The following is a 16,745-nucleotide window of genomic DNA, read 5'->3' as shown; positions in this document are numbered from 1 at the left end:
GAAGAGGACTGCAGAATAAGTGGATCAAACTTTATGGCTATACGTTGATAGATTTCTGATCATTAGTGACGTACAGGTTATGGGACTGGAATGAGTAGAAGGAATTGAAGCGTTCCATGAGCTACGATTGTACTGAACACCGGGCAAGTTCGACGGGCTGAGTGGCCTCCTCCTGCGCCTACATTCCTTGAGGTGGTACAAACTCAAGGGCAGAACGAACCTTCTTTGCAGTAAATAGTCCCTACTTAAAATTTAACCATTGAAGGTTGTTTCAACTTCCCTCCGCTCACCATCAAAGTGTACGAATCCGCAGAGAGACGCGTGTACGAATCGTGCAACGCCAAAGGATGAGATGCCTACGACTTTCCGACCATGTAAATAAGAAAATATTAACAGCCGGATCCTACCAAGATTTCGGTCCAGATACCGGAGGATACGGTGATTGATAGCTGGTTGGCCAGTGGGAAGCGAAACTCGCCCAGTGGCGCGATATTGACTGAGCGGCTGACCAATGGTTGCAGTGGAGACCGCCCACCATGTCCGGTGATTGGTGCATGGCTTCCCACCGTCTGCTCTTACACCTTTAGTCTATCGGGCAGCTTGTTCAGTTTGTTTATTCAAATCTAACGGTAGGAGCTGCACGTGTGGATGCAGAGGGCGAGAGGTTTCGGCTTTCACCGGGTGAGTAACCCAACTCGAGCTGGGGATTCAGTGCTGCGTCCTTTATCTCAAAAGAAACGCAACGCGCGCACACAGACACAAAACGGAGCGATTTTAAAAAAATATAATATGGGCAGCGTAGATGCATCTGGCAGCAGCCTGGACCGAGGGGGGAAGGAAGATGGAGATCTGTTTGCTGGAGGGCGGGAGGTAGACTGGAGAAAGATGGAGAGGAGGGGATTTCTCGAGGAGGGTGGGAAAGCAAAATTCGAGAAGGATGGTTGGAAAGCTTGCGAAAAAACATCGAGGGAAAATCGAGAAGGTGGAGCGGCAGGTTGCGCGGAAGAATCAAGAACAACGGAGAAAGCATCGAGAAGGGCGGGGGAACAGTCTAGAAAGATAGGGTGGAAACTGGGAGAAAGAAGCGAAAAAGACGGAGGAACAATCGACGAGGATGGAGGAAAAAGGGAATTTTAAATAGTTCAAGAAGGATGAAGGGCAAGAGAATTCCTCCTGGTGGGAGCAAATGGCCGTAGTTGCTGGGTGGCATAGAGGCACTGGGATGGAGGGGAAGAAGCTTCGAGAAGCGGCTGAGGTAAGGCGGAGTGCGTTGTGATTTGGAAGGGCGGAGCGGTGCCCGGGAGCCAGGGGATGGGCGGTAAGAAAACAAACACCGGGAGGCAGAGAGAGAAATCGATAAGAAGGCAAATTTTAAAATGCGCGGTGAAACCGCCTTCCCGATAGGGTTTTTAGTGAAACTCTGCCTCGGGGGCCATTGCCGCTCACAAAGATCACGTTTTAATTTGGTTATGGTAAACAAACACCAAAGGACATCACCGTCCCTTCCATCTGCTCGATCTGAAAGCTATAAAATACAGTAGACCTTGGAGGCTCCAGATGTCTGTTTCATCTTGTTGTAAAACCTAGGTTTACACTGGTCAGTCCTCCATTTTATACAAATTAGCCTGACATTTAGGGCTTATTTGAGTTTTGAGGCTGTGTTATTTCTTTGACTTACCAACTCCCCAAAAATGATGTTTCTGGGGAGGAATTGAGGGATTTTTCAGATTTTTCAAAACTGCTCAAAAATCATTACCATTTATAGAATTGTATCCCAGTGCTTTACATCTCCAGCTGAGACAAAGTCATTGTGTCATTGCACTGTTACAAGAGTCATTTATTAACAACATAATTCTGTAAGAAATCTAGTACATCTTTCGCTTCTAATTGTTTTTACTTTGACATGTGAAGGAATATAAGGGCTTTTAATCCTCTGATGTTAAACCAAATAGTGGCTGACTTGTCTCAGTTTCATTTAACCCACATTTTTTCATACGCTTTGCCCCTGTTTTAATTGTCCATCAACCTCATCTTGAGCATTTCAATTAACAGCAGTCCAGTCGTCTTTTGATTCACTAATTGTGTGGATTTGCGTTCCCAGTCGCAAAGACTGTCTTCCTATACTGCTTTCTGGAGAACTGTAGGTTGCTCTCTTGTTTTAAGGTACATGCCATTGTATATTCCGGTATCTATCCTACTGGAATCAAAACTGTCGATTCCATATGATTATTTCAACAGAGTATCAACAAATACTATTCTTTACATACCTGGTCCAGTCCATAGCACTAGAAATTGTAGATTACTGCCCTTACTGCTATTTCTTAATTTGGAATTTAACTTTTTGAAATTCCTTGGTAGAATCTCAGACCTGTTTTTATGTATCGTGTTGATCCCTGTATGAAACGTGATGCTGGCTACTGACTCTGCTATTCCAGGACTTCTTGATCCATCTCCATAAGCTTGTCTGGCACCTGAGAAATGCCATGCAACTCGAGATCATGATCGCAAACAATTTTATCTTAAACCTTTGACAGTGTTTTCCAGTTCTTCAACCCCCTTGCAAACCACATAACCACTGCTTCTTTCTTTCAATCTGCACTATTTTCTGCCATGAGTAACCACTTGGTGCTCACTGTGGTGGAATTGTTCAGTGGTTAACCTCCTCTTTAGAAGCATAGGACATCTTAAATGAAAAAGCATGATGCATCTAATACATCTTATGTGATCCTATTAGTTGCATAGTTCAAACTAAATTATTTTTGTAACCTCTTTATCCACATCACTGGTATCTAAACACCAATTGCCTCAATTTCAGCTCAACAGATGGTCCCCTTTCTATTCTCACCTGTGGTTTCCTACCCTAACTGCTGATGGTCACCCAGCCTCCTGTGAATATTTTACTACTAGCAACCTGTGAGGTGACAGCCTTCTGGAATGCCTGCTCCAGAAAACTTCCTCCCTGTCAAATGTTGCTGTGTGCCCAGTTTCCCCTCAAGGCCTGGATTGTGGTTAGCTACCTTGGACGTGTGCTATTTTCTATTGCAAGATAAAACATTATCATTCTTTATTTCTGATGGAAAAAAAACTAGCAAAATAAACAATGTTTATTCAAAAACCAGCCAATTGCGATTTTTTTTTACATATAATTTCATGGTTAAGCAGATATTGGGTGCTCCAGCCAATTAAGATGGTATGTGAGCCGTATCCTCCTGTTGTATCTTCTGGATTTCTGTTGCCAGGAGCAGTTCGAACTTGGAGTAAGTGTGACGAATGCTTCATTTCACATGGGAGACGGCAGGTCCAAGTCACGGTATGAAGAAAGGACCCTGTGGGATTAATTTTTCACATTTCTCATTTTGGATGTATGGTCCAAGCAGTGACAGATGACTTAAGATTTTGCAGCTTTTAATTTTAAGCATGGAGGGATGCTAATTGAAGTACGGTAAATTGATTTGACTTTCATGTTTGATTTTAAATGCAAACTTGTAGCTCTAGTTTGAACAGAGTCTGTTGTGAGCCTTTCTGCAGGTCAGTTAAAGATGAGATCATGTATCACTCCACTGCAACTGTGAACTGTTAAAAGGCTCTTAGTATGCCAGCAGGTGATCTTGTATATTTTGTTCCTAAGATTCAAGTTTTGAAATATATGGAAAGTGCATTATGAAAAGTTTTGCTCTGAACATGATTGAAAGTTATTCGGACAGTCCAAATCAAAAATTGTGGCCTCCTCGTTCTGAAACACCAATATCGATTGGAACCTCTCAATACAAGAGGCAAAATACCAATCTTTAACTGTTTGTGTTTGTTAGCAGTGAATGATATCGTGGCCAATATTCTTCCCTCAACTAGCTTAATACTTTAATGTTGGTGCTTGCTCTATGTAAATTGACTCATGTTTCCTGTATCACACAGCAATTTTTAAAAAATGTCATTGGCTCAAAGTGGTTTGGAAACATCATGAGATGATGAAAGGTGCAATGTAAAGTCGCTTTGCTCACCCTTTTGTTTTGGTTTGAACCAGGTGGACCGACACACCATTTTCTTTTCCATCCCATAAATTAGAACACCTGGAAATACGTAGAACATGTTAAAAACGTCATTTAAACTGCCTGTTTATTCAGTTGTGCATTTGCACTTGAACAAGAAGCTTATTCACTGCAAATTGATGAAATATTAACTGTTAGTTTTTAAATCTGTCCAGTTATTGTTTGGTCTTTTGTTTCTCAACTCTCTCCCTGATTTTTTTTTTCTCTTGGCACTGTATCTTAATTGTCTAGCCCTAACTCTTGCAGAGCTGCTGTACTACTTTTTCGTCTGAAGATATTACTACCTTCAGGTGTTCACTTTTTCAACTGCTTGAGCCAGTTGTTTCCTTCTGGTCCAGTGTTCCACTCAAACCTGAGGCAATGGGTTATTGGCTGACAGCACACCAAATGGTTGTTTGATCCTGTGCAAAGTTGTGATTGCAAATAATAGGTGGTGAGACCTTGCCTCTAAGCATTGTATATCCCTTACCTCAATTAAATGCTCTCTAGGCTAATGCACAAGTTGCTACTATACTTTTTTAAACTTGGCCTTTGCTTTCGCTCTGCAAGTTTTATTAGTGTCAAAGCTTAGGATAAACTGTATGAAGCTATACTGTACTATGTTTGACAAATGTAGTATTTTTGACCATGGAAAGGATAAAGTGTAAACTATGGTCAATTCTTCCTGTTAGCAGTGAGTATAGAATCAATATAGTAACATGAAAATGTTTTGACTATGGAGAAGTCAAATTTTAAATTGCAGTGTGTGACACATGAACTGCAGTTTTACATCAGTTTCAAGAGTTTACAACACAAATGATCTTATTTAAAGCCCAGTTACTTTTAGTTTACACTAGTTCACGTTATTTGTCTAACTAAGAATAAGGTAAGTTCTATTCCCTGTTAACCTTTTGGGGAAATTGTTTATTACACTCATACAACAATTTCAGAACCATTTGATTTACTTCAATTTAAAATGCACCAAAGTTCAAAGTTCAGTTACAGTAAATAGTCAGCTCATCTTCAAATTGCTACACTGTCGACATTGATTCAAAGAGTGATTATTTCAAAACTCTCTAATCAAAAGTATGTGCTACATGCTGTACTTTAGGTTGTGTGCCTGACTGAATGAAACTGACTGCATTCTTTGCAAAAAAAAGTTGTGATCCTGAGATTGACCCATTTTCCGTAGCTGAACTGCAGTGCTCACTTTTCAAAACTGCTGGTAACTAAGATGGTGAGTGTTTTCAATGGAGGTACCAATTTTTAATTGATCTGTAAAATGCATATTACAGAAACTTTTAGGTTAAGCAAAGGAAGATTATTACTTTGATTCTCTAGAAGCAAATAATATAAATCTCACGGTAATGGCAATTCTATTGGTAAGTGAATTATGATCTTTCACTAGAACTTGAATTTGATTTGACAAGCTTCTTTGATACTTATTACTGTACTTTCAAATTGTATTTCAAAATATAATTTATATAAGCATTAATTGTTCATAATTTTCTGCAATATTTATGTATATTTGTGCAGAGCAATGTACTAATTTTAAAAGCTGTAATTCTTGACAGTGCTAGAATCTGTCCTTTTTAGTAGGCAACAGAATTGACCTGAGCTTTCCTGATCTGTTTGAGATTGGTAAGTGACGCATAGAAAAGTTACCCTCCCGGGTTGTTGCTTCTAATGATCTTTTGAAATGTTGATTTATGGAACTGTTAATTTAGTTACAACAGAGCCAAAAACAGCTGCTTCTGTTTGAAAACATTCTTATTTCTGTTTTCATTACTTGGAGGTAAATGTTACGTTTTCTCAAAACCAGTGGAATATAAATACTTAACAGATGACACCTAACACTTTCAGTTATGGATTATACTGAGAAATCTTGGGAATTTTGCATACTGTTTTGGGAATGTTGATAAGTATTTAAAATCTCCTTTTGTGGTAAATGTTCTTACACTACACTAGATGGGATTGAGGTTCACAAGGAAGAGATATTAGAAATCCTACAGAGGGTGAAGATAGTTAAGTCCTCTGGGCTGGATGGGATTTATCCTCGGATCCTCGGGGAAGCCAGGGAGGAGATTGCCGAGCCTTTGGCATTGATCTTTAACTCGTCGTTGTCTACAGGAATAGTGCCAGATGACTGGAGGATAGCAAATGTGGTTCCCCTGTTCAAGAAGGGGAGTAGAGACAACCCTGATAATTATAGACCAGTGAGCCTTACCTCAGTTGTTGGTAAAGTGTTGGAAAAAGTTATAAGGGATAGGATTTATAATCATCTGGAAAAGAATAAATTGATTAGGGATAGTCAGCACGGTTTTGTGAAGGGAAGGTCGTGCCTCACAAACCTTACTGAGTTCTTTGAGAAGATGACCAAAGAGGTAGATGAGAGTAAACCGGTTGATGTGGTGTATATGGATTTCAGCAAGGCGTTCGATAAGGTTCCCCACAATAGGCTATTGTACAAAATGGGGAGGAATGGAATTGTGGGAGATATAGCAGTTTGGATCGGAAATTGGCTTGCTGAAAGAAGACAGAGGGTGATAGTTGATGGGAAATGTTCATCCTGGAGAGCAGTTACTAGTGGTGTACCGCAAGGGTCGGTGTTGGGTCCACTGCTGTTTGTCATTTTTATGAATGACCTGGATGATGGCGTAGAAGGATGGGTTAGTAAATTTGCAGACGACACTAAGGTCGGTGGAGTTGTGGATAGTGACGAAGGATGCTGTAGGTTGCAGAGAGACATAGATAAGTTGCAGATCTGGGCTGAGAGGTGGCAAATGGAGTTTAATGCAGACAAGTGTGAGGTGATGCACTTTGGTAGGAGTAACCAGAAGGCAAAGTACAGGGCTAATGGTAAGATTCTTAGTAGTGTAGATGAGCAGAGAGATCTCGGTGTCCATGTACACAGATCCTTGAAAGTTGCCACCCAGGTTGACAGGGCTGTTAAGAAGGCATACAGTGTTTTAGCTTTTATTAATAGAGGGATCGAGTTCCGGAACCAAGAGGTTATGGTGAAGCTGCACAAAACTCTGGTGCGGCCGCACTTGGAGTATTGTCTACAGTTCTGGTCACCGCATTATAAGAAGGATGTGGAAGCTTAGGAAAGGGTGCAGAGGAGATTTACTAGGATGTTGCCTGGTATGGAGGGAAGGCCTTAGGAGGAAAGGCTGAGGGACTTGAGGCTGTTTTCATTGGAGAGAAGAAGGTTGAGAGGTGACTTAATTGAAACGTATAAAATAATCAGAGGGTTAGATAGGGTGGATAAGGAGAGCCTTTTTCCGAGGATGGTGATGGCGAGCAAGAGTGGGCATAGCTTTAAATTGAGGGGTGAAAGATATAGGACAGATGTCAGAGGTAGTTTCTTTACTCAGAGAGTGTAAGGGAATGGAATGCTTTGCCTGCAACGGTAGTAGATTCGCCAACTTTAGGTACATTTAAGTCGTCATTGGACAAGCGTATGGATGTACATGGAATAGTGTAGGTTAGATGGGCTTGAGATCGGTATGACGGGTCGGCACAACATCGAGGGCCGAAGGGTCTGTACTGTGCGGTAATGTTCTATGTACTACCAGTATCTTAATGTAGCTTGTAACATCCAGTTTGGTCAGCCTGCAAACCAAGGCTGAGTCCTATGGAATGACCAGACTGGTTATGATGTTACAACACAAGATAGAGAACCATCAAACTAAAGTAAATCAAGCTAAACATCCTCCTCTACAATTTAGCCTTCAATTAAAATTTGTAGAACTTTTGGTATGTGGCCTTGGGAATTAGGGTTGTGAAATAAGTTGGTAGGAAACAGTTAACATACAAATTGCTCATGATCTAACTGGCTTATCTTTGTCCCCACACACATTCTCATTTATCCTGTTGTATCTAAGCTGTGTGAATAATGCGAAATGTAAAACTGATGTTTCACAGTAGAAAACATATATCCGATATAGTCATCTCAGTGATCTTTTTAAAAATGTTGCATAAATGTATATACTTTCAAAGTATATTGTTTAGTTTCAGTTGTGTTGAAACGTGGATTCTTATTGACAAGGTATCTAACATCATTTTAACAGTATCTAGGTTGTAACCCTATTATTTGTTCACACCTGGGTAATAAAAGCTACTGCTCGCAGTTTGAACTTGGTAGTAGTATGTAATTTTTAATTTTGCACAATTGTATATTTTTCCCAATTAAATCTTGATTAGTAGGTAAGGATAAGTAGCTGGAGTCTTGTATTACCTTTGGTTACAATTCTTGGTTGGGGCTATCTTGTCTTTTTTCTGAGAACAACCTCAGTTTTGCAATATGTTCACGGGCTGAAGTTCCTCGTTGCTTAAGCCATTCTCAAATTGACTTTCTTTTTAAAATTAAGAGACTAAATACATTCTGGGTTACATAGCAAGACAGACAAAGCTTTGTTGTAACCAAACACTTGATATTTAATATCATTTGGAATCGCACTTCAAATGACGCGTAGAAGGTAGAGAATTTTTTTTTAATCTCCATTGTTTGACATGTAAAATGGTAGAGCCAGGTTAGAGAAATATCAGAATTAATTTAGAGATTGGGGAGGATTTGATTACTTCTGTGTTCTTCATAGTTCAAAGATGAGGGGGTAAATAGTCAGGTTTGTTAGCTTATTTTATCTGTTTTTCTAATTGGTCTTGTTCAGATGTTATTACATACTTCTGAAGCAGGTGAGATTTGATCTTGGGCATCCTGGTCAGGAACATGACCACTGCAACATAGTCCCTGTCAGGTGGAACCTGAACCCTTCTGTTCTTCCTCAGAGGTAGGGGCACTGCCACAAGAACCTCGGGTCTGTTCATGCTAACCCTACCAATTAAATCCACCTGCTGCTGATGCTCAGTTTAAAAGGCAAAAAATTGCTACTAGGGAAAAGTTGTGAAGTCATTCCCTGATGTTTTTTAAAAAAAAGTAATCAAGCAGGACGTGGTATTATACATGGTGCAGTATATTAAGTCTCTTTCTGTGCCGCATTTCTTTTTGCCCAGTCAATCCATTTATGCCCAACTTGAGCTTCTGCCCATCTTTTCTGAAACATATCTCATAATCCTGCATTCTGTTCTCTCTCATACACTTGCTTAGCTTCCCTTTAAATGCATCTATAGTATTAGCTTCAACCACAACTTACAGTAACGAATTCCATCTTACTGGATCTTGGGTAGTTTTAAAGAAGTTTCTTGTGAATTCCCTTCAAATAGAAAGATCCTTGCTCTCTCGTTCGCTCCCTCACTCCATCCTTTAGAATCTTTTTTTAATTTATCAAGGCTCCTTCTATTAAGTCAATCCTAGTATTTCTGTTTTCAAGAGAAAGGTATCTAACACTGCATACTATTCTTCCTTTTAATAAATGCCTGTAGAATGCCTTCTGTGCACAATCTTGATACCTGCTATGCCCTTTTCTTCCAGAATATGCTTTCTCAGTTCTGTTGTTTTGGATGTTAAGTTTAGTTAAGTGCTTAGTTTTTCTTTAAATGGGCTTGGTAATATGTTTAATGATAGGATGAGAAGGTAGAATGGTATTGTCAGCAGACCGATTTTCCCAGAAATCCTGGTGATGCGGTGGGGTCTAGGGCTCAGATCCCACTGCTTGTAGAATTGCAATTCCATAAGACATAGGAGTGGAAGGGACGCCGTTTGGCCCGTCAAGTCCACTCCGCCATTTAAATCATGGCTGATGGGCATTTCAACTCCACTTACCCACACTCTCCCCTTAATTTCTTGCAAGATCAAGAGTTTATCAATCACTGTCTTGAAGACATTTAACGTCCAGGCCTCCACTGCGCTCTGTGGCAATGAATTCCACAGGCCCACCACATTCTGGCTGAAGAAATGTCTCCTCATTTCCATTCTAAATTGACCCCCTCTAATTCTAAGGTTGTGTCCATGGGCCCGAGTCTCCCCACCTAACAGAAACAACTTGCCTGTCTCTTTCTAAGCCATGCATTATCTTGTAAGTTTCTATTAGATCTCCCTTCAACCTTCTAAACTCTAATGAATACAATCCCAGGATCCTCAGCCGTTCATCATATGTTAGGCCTGCCATTCCAGGGATCATCGTGTGAATCTCTGCTGGACATGCTCCAGCACCAGCATGCCCCTCCTGAGGTGTGGGGCCCAAAATTGGACACAGTATTCTAAATGGGACCTAACTAGAGCTTTATAAAGTCTCAGAAGCACATTGCTGCTTTTATATTCCATCCCTCTTGAGATAAACGACAACACTACATTCACTTTCTTAATCACGGACTCAACCTGCAAGTTAACCTTTAAAGAATCCTGGACTAGCACTCCCAGATCCCTTTGTACTTCGGCTTTATGAATTTTCTCACCGTTTAGAAAATAGTCCATGCCTGTATTCTTTTTTTTCCAAAGTGCAAGACCTCACATTTGCACACATTGAATTTCATCAGCCATTTCCTGGGCCACTCTGCTAAACTGTCTAAATCTTTCTGCAGCCTCCCCACCTCCTTAGTACTACCTGCCGCTCCACCTAACTTCGTATCATCGGCAAACTTTGCCAGAATGTCCCCAGTCCCTTCATCCAGATCATTTAATATTTAAAAATGAACAGCTGCGGCACCAACACTGAACCCTGTGAGACACCATTTGTCACCGGTTGCCATTCCGAGAAAGAGCCTTTTAACCCAACTCTCTGCCTTCTGTCAGACAGCCAGTCCTCAATCCATGCCTGTAGCTCACCTCGAACACCATGGGCCTTCACTTTACTCAGCAGCCTCCCATGAGGCACCTTATCAAAGGCCTTTTGGAAGTCCCAATAAATAACATCCAGTGGATTTCCCTGGTCTAACCTACTTGTTACTTCTTCATAGAATTCTAACAGGTTTGTCAGGCGCAACCTCCCTTACTAAATCCATGCTGACTTGCTCTAATCTGATCCTGCACTTCCAAGAATTTAGAAATCTCATCCTTAACAATGGATTCTAGAATTTTACCAATAACCAAGATTAGGCTAATCTGCCTATAATTTTCCATCTTACTATCTGTACTAACTTTACTATCTGTAGCGTGGGGTACTATATTCAACGAATAGATCTGGATTAATGACAGATAATTATAACCTGCTTCACAGAATGAAGTCTGTTGTTCCTGCCTGGTTTGGCTGACATGTAACTCCAAATGCCCACCGATGTGGTTTTACATAGAACATAGAATCTTGCCCAAAACTGAATCACCATCTCCCTTTGACATCAATGGGATCACCAGTACTGAATTCCCATCTCGACATCCTGGGGTTAAACATGGATCAGAAACTGAACTGAACCAGCTGTGTAACTACTGTGGTTACAAGAGGAAGTTGAAGGCTGGAATTTCTATGCCGAGTAACCCATTTCCTGAGTTAACAAAGCCTGTCTGCCTTGAATATAGTACACATCAGGAATGTGATGGCATGCTGTCTACTTATTTGGGTAAATGCAATAACGCCATAAAAACTTGACACCATTCAGGGCATAGCCTGCTTGATTGGCAACATAAGGTCTGCTAGAGCATTTCATGCAGCCTGACGCCTGCATTACTGGTAGATAAGTTAGCAACTCATTTCATAAGGTTCTGATAATTCATTTTTCTTTTTTCTTTATTCATTCATGGGATGAGGGTGTCGCTGGCCAGGCAGAATTTATTGCCCATCCCAAGTTGCCCAGAGGGCATTTAAGAGTCAACCACATGGTTGTGAGTCTGGAGTCACGTAGGCCAGACCGGGTAAGAATGGCTGTTTCCTTCCCCTAAAGAATGTTAGTGAACCAGATCGGTTTTTCCAACAGTTGATTCACAGTCATCATGAGATTCTCAATTCCAAATTTTATTGAATTCAAATTCCACCATCTGCCATGGCAGGGTTTTGAACCTGGGTCCCCAGAACACTGTCGGGGTCTGTAGATTAATAGCCCAGCAATAATACCATTAGGCCATCGCCTTCCAATTAATGGTTACGTAAAAGGATGGTTAGGCCAGGAGAAAAGTGATTTAAAGTGAATTTTTCTTTTTTGCCTTTTTTCATATTATTTGAATCTGGCATTTCAAAGATCATAAGATATATGAACAGAAGTAGTACAATTGATCCATCAAGTCAGCACCACCACCATTCAGTGAGGTAATGAGATAATCTTCCAGCTTCACATGCCTGCCTGGAGTCCTTGATTCCGTTATCAATTTTAGAAATGTTTTATCTCTGTCTTGTTGTGTCTCTGTCTCTAGAGCCCTCTGTGAAATTAATCCACCCTCTACCATCTGACAGGGGCAAAAATCCTCCTTTTGTCTTAAATGGGTGTTCCTTTACTTTGAATTTATACCCCTAAATAATATGAGGTTTAAAAAGGTCTCTTTTCATCTTAGCTATAATAAGTTCAAGCCCAACTTATTCAATATACCTAACCTATACCAAAGCTCTTCTTTCCTTAGATAAGGGAACCAAAACTGTTCATAATCCAGATGTGATCTGGATCAGATCAGTGCTCAGTTTTAGCAAGACTCTTTTTTTTTGTATTTTTATACTACATTCTGTTCTAATTGAAGACCAAAATCCATTTGCCTTTCCTATTACCTGCTGAATTTGTTTGCTAGCTTTTTGTGATTCATGCATAATGACCCCTGAATCTCTCACGCGCACACGCACATCCCTATCCATATAGTGTTCGGCACATTATATTCTATGTGCCAAGTTTTTGCTCACTCATTTAACTGTCGCTGTCCCTCTGCAGACTCGTTGTGCAAATGCCTTCCCACCTATATTTATTTCATCCACAGACTTGGCATTAGTACATTTACTTCTGACATCCAAGCCATTAATATGTAGTAAATAACAGTGGTCCAGCATAGACACCTGTTACACTCTACTAATTACACATTGCTACCCTGAAAATGCCCCCTTTATCCTAACTTTATCCTTCCATTTTCCCATCCAGTATGATGCTAATCTGTTACCTCTGACGTCTCGTTGTCTGTAATCTTAATTGGGCATCTTAACAAGCACGTTGTGGAAATTCAAATATATTACATCCACTGGTTTCAGATTTGTTACCTCCTGAAAGAACTGTAATAAATTTCTAAGGCTTGATTTCCTGTTCATGAAGCTGTGCCAGCTCTGATTTGTTATTTATTTCCAAATGCTGTGCTATTCCATCCTTGATAATCAACTTGTCATTAATGGATGATAAGCTAACTGACCAAAAGTTGCCTGTTATTTTGTCCTCCTTTTTGAATAAGGGATTAATGTTTGAATAACCCATGCAATCTTCTAATCCTGTGGGGCATTTCCCATATTAGGGATTCTTGGAAGATAACAACCAGTGGATGCACTACTTTTCCATTGCTAGAATGCAGGCTATCAGAACCAAGGCTCTTGCCAGCTTTTAACTTAATTTTTTTTCGCTAGTACTTTTGTGTTTGATTATTTCCACCTTCCAACCACCACCACCACTTTAATCATTTAGTATTTGTGGAATGCTGTTTGGTGTCCTGCACCGTTGAGATTAACTTAAAGTATTTATCAATTTTTCTCCATGCCCTTGTCCCTTAGAATTATTTCCCAGCCTCATGCTCCAAGAGGTCTAGGTGCAGATTGTCCTTTCTCTTTTCCATTGTATATATTTAAATAAGCTCTACTGTCTTGCTTTTCTTGGTCTGTTTGTCAGACTGCTGAGTTGCTCTTGCTAATTTTTTTTTCAAAGAAAAAAATCACTTTATCCCAACTCACATTTAAGGCTCTCCAAACAAAACCTGGTCACTTTCGTTTCAACGTGAAATTAGTGCTAATGGAAATTATTGGAGCCAAAGCCTCTTAGATAATTTTCATTAAGTTCAGTGGGCACAGTAAGACAATGGGAGAAATGATGAAAAGTGAAAAAGGGATAAGTGAGAAGCAGGAAATGTTTAAGACTGTGTGGGACAGGGAGAGAGGGTCAGCAGGCTGAAAGAGAAGGAAACCACAGATCGCAAGTCAGCTCATTTCTGACCTCTATCCACTTGTGAATTCTCTCAAGGCCCTCTTGTGTACCCTGCCAAAGGCAACCTAAGGTCAGCATTAATTAAACCTTACTTCTTAGATCAGGTGCCGTTGTCATTCCCTAGTGATGAATGGTCCTGATTCTTTTTCTCTATTTTTGTTGCTTGACCAAAAAGCCCCTATTATTAAGCTTAACTGGCAATTTTTAATAGTAATTTCCATTAATTGCTCATCTGAATTATCAATTCACTTTTTTTTGTTGAAGATCATTTACAGTTGCAACCAGTTAATCTTTGAAACTTATGCACTGTCATGCAGAGGAAGAGTTAAGTTTAAATGTGCTGACTATGACCTCTCATGAAAAGGTGGGCAAATTCTCCTCGGAAAGGTGAAGTTAGGAGATGCCGGAGAACTCCACTGCCTGCAAGTGCACCCCCCTTTCCCAAACTCTAAGCCATTGAACATCTTAATCTGTAATTATATTGGCACTCCTTCACTGTCACTGAATTTACATATTGTAAGTCTCCCAAACGGCAGTTTGGGTCTGTCTATGCTACGTGACTACAGAAACACAAAGGCAAATCACCACTACTCTCTTGAAGGCAATTCAGAGTTGCCTAGGCCAGCATTTATGGGCTGATCTTGAGTGAGTGAATTAATTAATTAATGAAAACTGAGATCCACTTGTTATCTACTGAAACATTCCTCCTTGGTAATTGGTGACCTTGCCTCTGCTAATTCTTCACTCATTCCTAATGTATAGTTTCATATTTTTTCAAGTGTTTCCCATTGTTCTACATTCTGTTAGCCAAAGTTATCTATTTTATATTCACAAGTTCTATTTCCAACTTGTTAAAGTCAGCATTTCTTCAAACTATTAACCTGGATTTTGATATACTTGTTCCCTTTCCTATTATCTTCAGAGTATTATTGTCACTTTTAGCCAGATGTTACCTTATTTTTACTTATCAGCTCTAACTCATTCCCCATTACTAGATCAAATTGCAAATCTTGCCTTGGGTTTTCCCTATTTTGGATAGAAAGGATTCTGCAGCACTTTATATTAACTTTAATTGCCTTATCCTCTTCTTCTGTTACTTCTGTCCATTTAATAGCGACATGTCTGAATTTTTATATATTCACGGATGGGATGGGGAGTTGGGGACTAGGGGAGAACAAAATATTTACTGTGCATGATAAACCTTGGGGAAAATCTAACTTGAGAAGTAACTTAGTTGGACATTGAGTGTTTGTAAAGGCAATTAGATGAAAGCCAAGTAAACACTAGAGAGATTAACTTTAAACTTTTTCATGCTATTCTATCATTTTTCCTTGTGTGTAGATAATTGCTGGAAGTAATCCATCTTGGGTGCCTTTATGTTCTCTTTTTGAGAATAAATGACTGTTGATGTGACAATTTAAATTTGGAAATAGTTACTCCCTTTAGTTTTTAATTTCTCAGTTTTATTAATGACTTCTTTGGCCTATCCCTGTATTCTATTTCAGCTTGGTTTTGAAAAATGGTCATCTCAAATGCTTTTCTGTTTGTACTCCTAAACTCTTGAAGTAAAAGGCTTTAAAGTGAATCTCTAAGTTCTTCTTCAATTATGATGTGGTGGAATTGTTTTCAATGAATTTGTGACTTCAGTTTGTGTTGTCTGCATTTGACTTAATGCCATATCGCTGACATTTCATATTTTCTAAACTTGTGATTTGTTTTCTTACAGTGAAATGTGGTGGAGCTCTGCTGTAGAGCTATTATGGGCTATAAATCCATGAGTTTGAGTGAGGCAAATTAGCACTCTAATTCTATACTTGCTTAATCAACAGCTTTTGTTCTGTGATATCATAAAATCCACATGTACATTATGACACCTTTGTGCATGTACATCTATTTATATGATTCAGTTTTATACCTGTGGTTTATGATTTCACAAGCCATAACAGATTAAAACTGAATTATATCTGTTTAAAATATGTCTCTAATTGTGTTTACATGAACCCGATTTAGGCCTACTACAAATGATATGCATTTTATGGCACAATAGTTAGTTAAATTTAACTTGGACTTCATATTTAAAGTCGAATTGTGAATAAAACATACGTAAATTGTCTGATTCTGACTTATCTAAAATAGATTATTTGTCTCATGATTTACAACTAATGAATTTGCACTTGCATAGCTTGATTGCTTCAAAAAGTAAATAATTTTTAGTTTGTCTTTTTGTGCTCTGGCCATTTTAATTTATGCCATTAAGTATGTATTTAACATTCACCTTTTAGTTGTGGTGGATTGTGAAAGAAAGCCAGGTGATAATGATCATTTGTTTGGCTTATCCTACCATTAATTTTTTTTCAGTAACCTTTTTTGGTATATTATTGTGTGCTGAGATGTTTTAATAGTAGTTATGTTTCCATTTGCCAGCCGTTTGATTTTTTTTGTACAAATCTAATAAGTATAATTCTAATACCCTCTTTGTCTTTGCTGTCTTACAGGAGTGTAACTCTATTCCTCACTAGACCTGTCAGCAACAGCTAAGAAATTCAACACCAACAAATTAAGCACTGGCAGTCTTGTGGAATGCTGCTAAAAGAGCATGAGAAATAGTCAAAAGTGAAGTTAACAAGATAAATAGTAGTTGGCATCCCAGTACCTGTACGACTGGAATCCCATAATTTCGATCAGGGCAACAAACTTAAAGGACAGAGTATTACCATTTTGTGCTGTGTG

The 16,745-nt window shown here is 39.4% G+C and overlaps 1 protein-coding gene across 9 annotated transcripts in view; it reads left to right on the top strand.

Moving 5' to 3' along the window:
- The first annotated feature begins 561 nt into the window (after positions 1-561).
- LOC125457149 (sodium/myo-inositol cotransporter-like) overlaps positions 562-16,745 on the top strand; it is a 33,336-nt gene continuing 17,152 nt past the window's right edge. For 3 of the 9 annotated variants that reach the window (XR_007248573.2, XR_007248568.2, XR_007248564.2), the window contains exons 1-3: positions 562-681; positions 5,137-5,262; positions 16,511-16,740. The gene's annotated coding sequence lies outside the window, so the exon portion shown is untranslated. Of the gene's footprint in view, positions 682-5,136; positions 5,263-11,667; positions 11,773-16,510; positions 16,741-16,745 lie in introns of all 9 variants that reach the window. The other 6 variants (XR_007248569.2, XR_007248565.2, XR_009446546.1 and 3 more) reach the window with 5 other exon arrangements.

Source organism: Stegostoma tigrinum, chromosome 12 (assembly GCF_030684315.1).
Source record: "Stegostoma tigrinum isolate sSteTig4 chromosome 12, sSteTig4.hap1, whole genome shotgun sequence".
Classification (NCBI taxonomy): Eukaryota; Metazoa; Chordata; class Chondrichthyes; order Orectolobiformes; family Stegostomatidae; genus Stegostoma; species Stegostoma tigrinum.
The sequence above is the reverse complement of the archived record's forward strand: the minus strand, read 5'-3'. Positions and strand labels throughout refer to the sequence as shown.